The 8,753-nt window shown below is 41.7% G+C and overlaps 1 protein-coding gene across 1 annotated transcript in view; it reads right to left on the bottom strand.

The window, feature by feature from the left end:
• The window catches only part of LOC123465559 (liprin-alpha-1-like), a gene marked incomplete in the record, with an annotated part of 992,590 nt that extends 983,860 nt beyond the window's left edge, over positions 1 to 8,730 (bottom strand). The window contains 1 exon segment of the mRNA XM_045164820.1: positions 7,777 to 8,730.
• Positions 8,731 to 8,753: the final 23 nt, after the last annotated feature.

Raw genomic sequence — 8,753 nt, forward strand, 5'->3', positions numbered from 1 at the left:
TCATTTGTCACAAGACATAATTGATCCATTTTGAAAACCTTGCATGCTGCTGTCCTAAATTTTATTTAAATATCTGCCACACTTAATAACAAGTTATTTAAATGTTATTATATACGTTTTAATCATTACATGATTCAGCAGATGGTATCTGTGAAAGGTGTAAACTCTAAAGAAATCAAAAGATATGGATTGAAGCCTCTTTCCAACTATGTGAATCACTTAACTTCTCTGAGCTCAGAATTTTCCTTTCTAAAAACTGCACCTCCCTGTCAAAGATGTATGAGTGAATTATAAAATAATGCCCTCTATAAAAGGTAAAGCAACATCAAACTTTAGGTCGTTTTATTACTGAATGACAGCAGATACAAAGACTTACTTCTATCAACCAATACTGAACTGGCAAACAGAAGATTCTAAAAGTAGCATCAGGACATTTTCCCAACAATGCTTCATCCTTTTAGATAGTACAAAAATTCAGTACATAGATGGAGAAAACGTTTGATCAACAAATGCCTCATTATACACAGTCAGGCTGCAGAGAAGAGTCAACTCTAGAGAGTTACAGCATGGAATAGGAATGATTTCCAGTTAAGAGTTTCTACCAAGTTTCAGAGTTGGATTTGACACTGCCTTTCCTGGGGGCTTCCCTGGTGGCTCAGACGGTAAAGAATCCGCCTGCAATGCTAGAGACATGGGTTCGATCCCTGGGTTGGGAAGATTCCCTGGAGGAGGAAATGGCAACCCACTCCAGTATTCTTGCCTGGAGAATGCCATGGACAGAGGAGCCTGGCAGGCTACAGTCCGTGGGGTCGCGGAGAGTTGGATGCAACTTTCACATTCACTTTTTTTCTAGGGACAAAAATATGCATCTCTTTTGGGGCTGGAAGGGTAGGTAGAGCGGAAGGCAGGATTGGTAGGAAAAAAGCATATTCTAAAACTATCATACTTCCATTTGGTTTTGTAATGATGTTAAGTCTGCTTTTACTTTATTTTTGCTTCACAGATGTCAAATATTTCTGTTTGAAGTACACAACCTCAGCTGGGAAAACATGAGAAAGTCAGGTTCAGAAATTCTCAGAGACCCAGGTTAACAGGACAACTCAAATAGATATTAGGGCCTGTGACAGAGAACTTGAACCGTCTTGGCTAAAGCAGAGAAAGAAACTGTCCTTTGCGCACTACCAATGACAGGGACCTCTGCCTCCCAGGCTTTCATTACTGGGCAGAAAAAACTATTTGGAGAAAGTAAAGCCATGGCTGAATCTTGCCAATTTCTCCCCCAAGCATATGGTCTTGAGTAGAAGAAGAGAAAAGTAAAGTCTACAACCTTAGGAATTAGAGACACCGAAGTCACAAGCAACCTCTGCCCCAAACGTTTCATCTCTCTAATACGGAAATCTCTAAATCAGAAATATTTGTTAAAGCTTCTTGGCCTGCCATTTTCTTTCCTCCTTCAAGCTGGGCCCAGAAATGTGATGTCTGGCTATGGAAAAGAGATATTAAACACAGTCATGTATATTTAAGCTTAATTATCATGCAGCACGGTACCAATTATGCATATCATTACATGTGTCAAATAAGCCCTGAAAGCTTTATTTGGCTACAGTATCAAACATCCATAGAAGTTCCATTTTTGTAGTTTGCTCCTTATGCAGCATGTTCATCTGCTTGCAACTTAAAAAAAATTAAAGGGGACATTGCTCCCTACTGAATATGTGTATAACAATGAGAATTTCAAATTTTTCATTTAGACTATTATTCAAGCTGTATGGGTTCTAAATTTACGGTTCAAAGAAGATGACCACACAAAACTTGAGGCAGAAACAAGGTAATATTGAGTTTTTTAAACTAGATGAGAAACCCCCTTATACTTCTGTCTACTCTATTTTACTTGTCTTTCCCTCAGTTATTCCTTTTGCCTCATTTACAAACAATGCTTCTCACAGACTTACAAAAGTGCTTTCCTTTATGCACTTTAACATTCAAATTTCCATATATCCAAACATTTTTGTAAAATTATTGTTAGCCTGGGATAGGATAAAACCTTAATACATTAAGACTGTAGTTTACGATTATTAAGATAAATAAGAAAAAACAGTAGAATGCCATGAGACAAGAAGAAAAACAGGAACAGTAAAAATATTAAGGAATTCATATTTCTTCCAAATTAGAGGTTCCCTAATTTTAATGTGCAGTAGATTCATAGAAACCCCACGGGTCTAAGAAATCCAAACCTCTGGAAAATGAATGATATACATGCATTCTAATGATTATCTCTGTACTGTTACAAGTGATCTATAAGTTATATTTTGAGAAATGCTATCCTAAAATAGAATAACTTAAAACAGTACAGGATATTTGCACATAATTATGTGCTTAGCAAAAGTAATATATAAAATGAATTTTTTTAAAAGCAGATAAAGAATACTACCTTAATAGAAAAATCGAAAAAGGACATAAATTTACAAATGGCCAACAAACATATGAAAAGATACTCAACTTTACTAATAAAAACATACAAACATGATATTTAACATTTTTGCCAATCAGATGAGCAAAGTAAGAATAACAGAACACAGTATAGGAGAGGGTGCAGAAAAAGGAATATATTCAACATTCCAACACATGGAAGTACTTTTTTTTTTTTTTTGGCTGTCCCACACGGCTTGCAGAATCTTAGTTCCCCAAACAAGGACTGAACCCGGGCCAGAGTAGTGGAGTGTCTAACCACTAGACCGCCAGGAAATTCTCCATTTTCAAATACTACTGGAGGAAAAGCAAACTAGTTGGTATTTCAAAAAAATAGCTATGGACATCAAAAGCCCTTAAAATGTATATAATTTGATTCAGCAGACCTATTCTACAATTTATGCTAAGAAAGTAAACACAAGTACACATGATGTATAACTGAAATGTTAGTACAAAAACCCAGAGACAATCTGAAAGTCTGCCAATATGGAATTGGTTAAACTAAGGTACAACCAACCTATAACACACTCACTAAAAATGATGAGCAGGATCTGTATATACTGACTTCAAAAGACAGTAACACTACAAAAACTGAAAAATAAAATTTTAAATGGTTTACAAAACAGCATATAGTCTCCCACTTCTGTCAAAAATATACATACACGGGACAGAATAAAACTACCTGAACTGTTTAAAAATACAATATTATAGGGACTTCCCTGGCAATCCAGTGATTAGGACTCCACACTTCTATGTCAGGGAGCTCGAATTTCATCACTGGTCAGGGAATTAAGGTCCCACAAGCTGCACAGCGTGGTCAAAAAACAAAAACAAAACAAAAAAGTAGTAAAGTATTATAAATGCTGCAATGTTATTTTAAAGTCTGTCGCATGTTATTTATGTATGGGAACATTAAGTGCTAAATCTATGAATGTGTGCTGACAATACTACTACTTGAATCAACGATTTACTGGCTGTTGATTAAATAACAAGCCAAGGGACACAAAAATACCCTCCTACAGGTAGCAAGAAAAGCAAAAAAAAAAAAAGATGATCAATTTAGAATGGGTCAAAAATTGATTTTGAATACTGAAAAAAATCAGATCACCTCTCAGCTGAACCAAATATTATGCACAGTTAAAAAACAAAACTTTTGATATATATTCTAAGTTGCTTTTCAATAACATAATGAAATAAATGCTTCTAATCAGGATCACGTGAGTATGGATAGCAACAGTCCTTTTTCCTAAGAGAACCATCCTTGAAGAAGCTGTAAGTTTCAGAGGGGACACAGAAGATTGAGGAAACCAGGAAATACTGACAAAATACAGCAACTGATCACATAAAGGTTAAAAGATTGTTTGCATTCTTTTTGATATTATATCTTTTACTATAACAATCTGCAGAATCTCAGTTGAATAAAGGGAATTGGTGAATTAACTGGAGGGAAAAGTCTCAGGCGTCAAGGACCAGTAAAAAGTGAGGGGTCTGGCAACAGTTTTTCATGCCCTAACCCTGAGCGAAGACATTCACTTCTTTACAGAGCAATATATGTGGAAAACTAATTTCCAATTAAGTGACCTGATGACTATTTCATCAGAAAACAAAAAGGACTAGATACACTTAACCCTACATTTTAATTTTTATCAATGTGTAACATCAGGAATCTGATATTCCCCAATTTACCAGTTCTCTTTTGATGTTAAAAAGTAAAAGCCCCTAAAATAAGTTGAGTATTTGTCCTGAAGAGCAGCAATAAAGGGCATGCAATCTTGGAAGACTGTCTTCAGAGGCTGGCTACAAAGCCAGACCCAAAGAACTCAGGTGGGAAAAGCAAGAGATGGCAACTGTGAAGAGGAAAGAAAGCCGGCAGAATCCCAGAAGAGACAATGACAAAAGTGGGCCCTGGGGGCTTGTCAGCAAGGCCCTGCAACAAAAGATATTAGCAATTCTATTCCAATTCACACTTTCTGTACAGAAAGTGATTCCTTTCATCTTTCTCAGCTTAGATTTACTTATCTGGACACGCTATACATATACATAGCATTTTGCGTATCCAATTCACAAATTAAAGGTTGCCTCAAACACACTGGCTACAATGGGAACCGGAGGATATTCTTTTGTCTTCTTTCAGAGTTTTCCAAGACTGCATTATAAGGATTAGCAATCACTACCTCTGAAGCTTCTTCTCTCAAGGAAATCATCATCTTGTAAGAGAGCAAAGTACACACTGAGAGCATATCACTGCTCGAAGTGCTAGATTCCTTTTCCTAAAACTCATGTGGGTTTTGGCCTTTTGTTTTCCATATCTTGTTTAAAAAATAAATTCATTCTCAGGATACTGTTTTCTGGTTGCTAAAGTGTCAGTTCAGTTCAGTTGCTAAGTCGTGTCTGACTCTTTGCGACCCCATGAATCGCAGCACGCCAGGCCTCCCTGTCCATCACCAACTCATGCAGTTCACCCAAACCCAAGTCCATCGAGTTGGTGATGCCTTCCAGCCATCTCATCCTCTGTCGTCCCCTTCTCCTCCTGCCCCCAATCCCTCCCAGCATCAGAGTCTTTTCCAATGATTCAATTCTTCGCATGAGGTGGCCAAAGTACTGGAATTTCAGCTTTAGCATCATTCCTTCCAAAGAAATCCCAGGGCTGATCTCTGCTCCATCTTTAATTCATCAGAGAAGGCAATGGCAACCCACTCCAGTACTCTTGCCTGGAAAATCCCATGGGCGGAGGAGCCTGGTAGGCTGCCGTCGATGGGGTCGCACAGAGTTGGAAACGACTGAAGCGATTTAGCAGCAGCGTATTTAATTCATAGGGCCTAGATTCTTACAAATCTCAAGGTATCATTTTGCTACTTTATCTAGTTTTTAAAGTCCGTCTAGTCATCTACTGATTACAAAAGATAATCTAATCTTCCAGTGTGCTGAGTGATGGGGCTTAAAAAAATACAGGAAAAACAAATAAAGTTCAAAACTAAAATGAATAGCAGGCATCAAACTCCAGTCCATCTTACAACTTATATATACTTTTAATACTAGAGACAGCAGAAGCAGAAGATCTTTTAAAACTAAAACGGGAAAGTTAAAAGATGGCCAGAAGTGAAGTGAAATGAAGTCTCTCAGTCGTGTCTGACTCTTTGTGACCCCATGGACTGTAGCCTACCAGGCCTCTCTGTCAATGGGATTTTCCAGGCAATAGTACTGGAGTGGGTTGCCATTTCTTTCTCCAGGAGATCTTCCCAACCCAAGGATTGAACCCAGGTCTCCCGTATTGTAGGCAGACGCTTTACCATCTGAGCCACCAGGGAAGTCCTAAAAGATGGCCAGAGTCTGGACTTTAAAAAAAAAAAATCAGGTTGAAATTCCAGCCTCGTTTCCCTGTTCCATTAAAATGTGTTCAGGAAATGCTCTAATATCAGGGATCAGAGCTCTGATGGAGCAAAGGTGTTTTAATTAACATGGTGTGGGCATATAGACTGTCTTACAAGGTAGTTTTTCTCAGCAAAGATAAAGATGAAAATTCCAGACTTACAAAACATAGGCGATCCATATTAAAGAGAGAGAGAGTTGTAAACAATCACTTTTACCCTATGGTTCACAAGAAGGAAGAGGGTACTTATCTCCGTATAGAAAATCTAATGAAGGAAATGCCTGGATTCCTCAGCCCCCGGGAGACACTTGAGTATTTAGGAATTAATAAGGAACAGAGAATTTCTGACAGATCCAAAACAGCACACAGGAAGCCTCCTGTTAAATGCTTCCTGAAAACTAATTACCTTATTTTCCTGACAGTTTCAAAGCATTTGGGGAGAGGGGGGTAGAGGAGGAACCTCTTATTTCACTAAATAAAAGGCAACACTGTAAGAAGAACTGCATCTTAATTATCTTTTATTTTCAGCGACATCCTTGCAAGCCTGCCCACTTAAACTTTTACATCACTTTCCTATCTTATTACCTCTATGTTGTGGTTTGGTACTTCAAACAAACACTTTTTTTTTCCTTCTTCTTATGGAGGAAGAAGATGGTATTGATTTGCTTAAAAGTACGGATTGGGGGAAAAAAAAAAGGATGGAGGGAAATCATTATCTTGAGGAGTAAATGGTTCTTAATAACAGAACTACGGATTTATCCATCCCTTTGACTGTTAGCATGCCACTAAAGGCTAAAAGAAGGCTCAAGAGGGAGGTTAACATCCCCCTCGTCAAGTGTTTGTTTCCTTGCTCCTGCGGTATTGGCTTTGCCAAGTAACCCAATTCCCGTACATAAACGTTACAGGTCTCTCCAAACTACTTCTATAAAATAAGATATTGTTTGACCAATCTTATCGAGCAGTCATTTATTTCTATAGCTGCTGGTCTGCTCTGCTGCTCTGTCTGCCTACATTCAGAAGGGAACAAAAATTCAAAATTTCATTTATTCTGGGCCCAGAACCAGACCTTTTGTCCTTCCTAGATATTTTGCAACTTCGAGTTGACTCCTCTGCCTAAATTAGTGGCATATGCTTTTGTTCTTTTAAGAAAGAAAGAAAGAAAAAACCACCCCTTATTCTCTTATTGAGGAAGGCAACTAATTCTGAAAAAAGCCTCTAGAAAGATGTTAAAATGTCTTGAAATGTTTAACAGAACCTTATTTCAGAGGCTATGGATGAACCTCCCCGAGGTACCCCAGGGCAAACACACGGAGCGTCCAAGGGGGCAGAGGGGAAAGCCTCGAGGAGGAATATGCAGACTTTGCAAAACTGACGGGAGGGAGGAGAGGGGACAACTTTCAGGACTAGAAACAGGAAGCAGTCCAGATGCTGCGATGCCGCCCGCACCCCCGCACCCAGCCCTCCGTGCATCGTCCTCCCCGCAAGCAGCCGCGTGCTCCACCCACAGCCCCCAGTGGCCCGGGAGCGCCACACGCCCCTGCGGCGCCGACCGAGCCCCAGGGCTGGGCCGAGGGCGGCGTGCAGGGAGCGCGGGCCACACTCGAACCAGGTTGCTCGACGCAGATTCGGGACCGAGAGGGTTAATCCAGTCCGCGCGCACAGCCCGCCCAGCGCCAAACTCGGGCTCCCCCGCCGGCCCGCCACCCACCCCGAGAAAGCCCGGAGACACCCCTCCACAGCACAGCGCCCAAGGCTTTTGTTTTGTCGGAGACGAGAATAACGATCCTTGAGGAGGAGGTGCCACAGCTGCTCGTGGCTCTTCGGCACAGGCTTAGACCGAGGAGCGGGCAGCCGCCGCGGCACCTCCTCAGTCCCCACTCCCAAGTCCTTTTCCCGCTGAGCAGGACAGGAAGGGGCCTGCACGACCCGGGGCTCACCTCACACATCGGGGCCGGGCTCCCGGGGGGCTGCGGCGCCGGCCGGGGGCAGCCGCAGTTCCCTCAGGTAAACAGAGCCAGCGAGGACCACCAGCGTGCGCCTCCGAGCGACCGAGAGCTTTCGCGATGGCCGCGGCACATGCGCACGCACGTACGGCGCAGGCGCGCTGCGCACACTCGGCCGAGCGCTCCTAGTTTGAGCCCAGCTTCTGGATACCCGTCTGCAGGTTTCGTTGCTCTTGACCTCGCGCCGAGGCTGATGCCCGGCCCTGTCCTGCTCCGGCGGAGTCGTTCCGCGCTCTGGAAGCTTTTCTTAAATGCCCTCAGTCCCCTTTGCAAAGCTCTCCCTCCCTTCCCTGCTGAGACAGTGCAGCGACTCGCATCACTCAAGCCTGGAACGCTATTATTGAGAGACCACCAAAACCTGTTTGAGAACCAGCGTGCCCCCTGGGAACCCGGGGATTGGAATTGATTAAGAGGCGGGTGCTGAGAGTGGTACTGGGTGCAGATAGAGGTAGTCAGCTTTCATATTGCAGAGCTCCAGGCTGAAGCAGCAGAGCAGATACCCTCTTTACCAACACCCACTTTAGTGAGCAGGTGGGGCTTGAGGTTATTGGTGACATGCCCCATCTTCTGTTCTTTGAGAAATGTTTCTTCTCTCTTTTTCTTCGTAAGTGATTTTATTTTTTTCTACCTAAGCTATTTCAGAACTTAAAGATTCCTTAGAAATCATCAAAACCTAACCTCTCATTATTCAGACGTGGAAAAGAATGGTCCAGAAAGGTTAAAAAGACTTAGCCAAAGCCAGGCAGCGTTTTAAGGGCTGAGTCTGGATTCACTCATTCCAAGCCAAAGCTGTTACCTTGGCCTCTATCATTTTACCTACCTTCCTTTCTCTTCCTTTCCCTCCCTTTTCAACCTAGACTTCACAGGCATCATTTTGTTCTATGGTAGCACACAGGACTTAAAGAAATACT

This window comes from Bubalus bubalis, chromosome 1 (genome assembly GCF_019923935.1).
Source record: "Bubalus bubalis isolate 160015118507 breed Murrah chromosome 1, NDDB_SH_1, whole genome shotgun sequence".
NCBI lineage: Eukaryota > Metazoa > Chordata > Mammalia > Artiodactyla > Bovidae > Bubalus > Bubalus bubalis.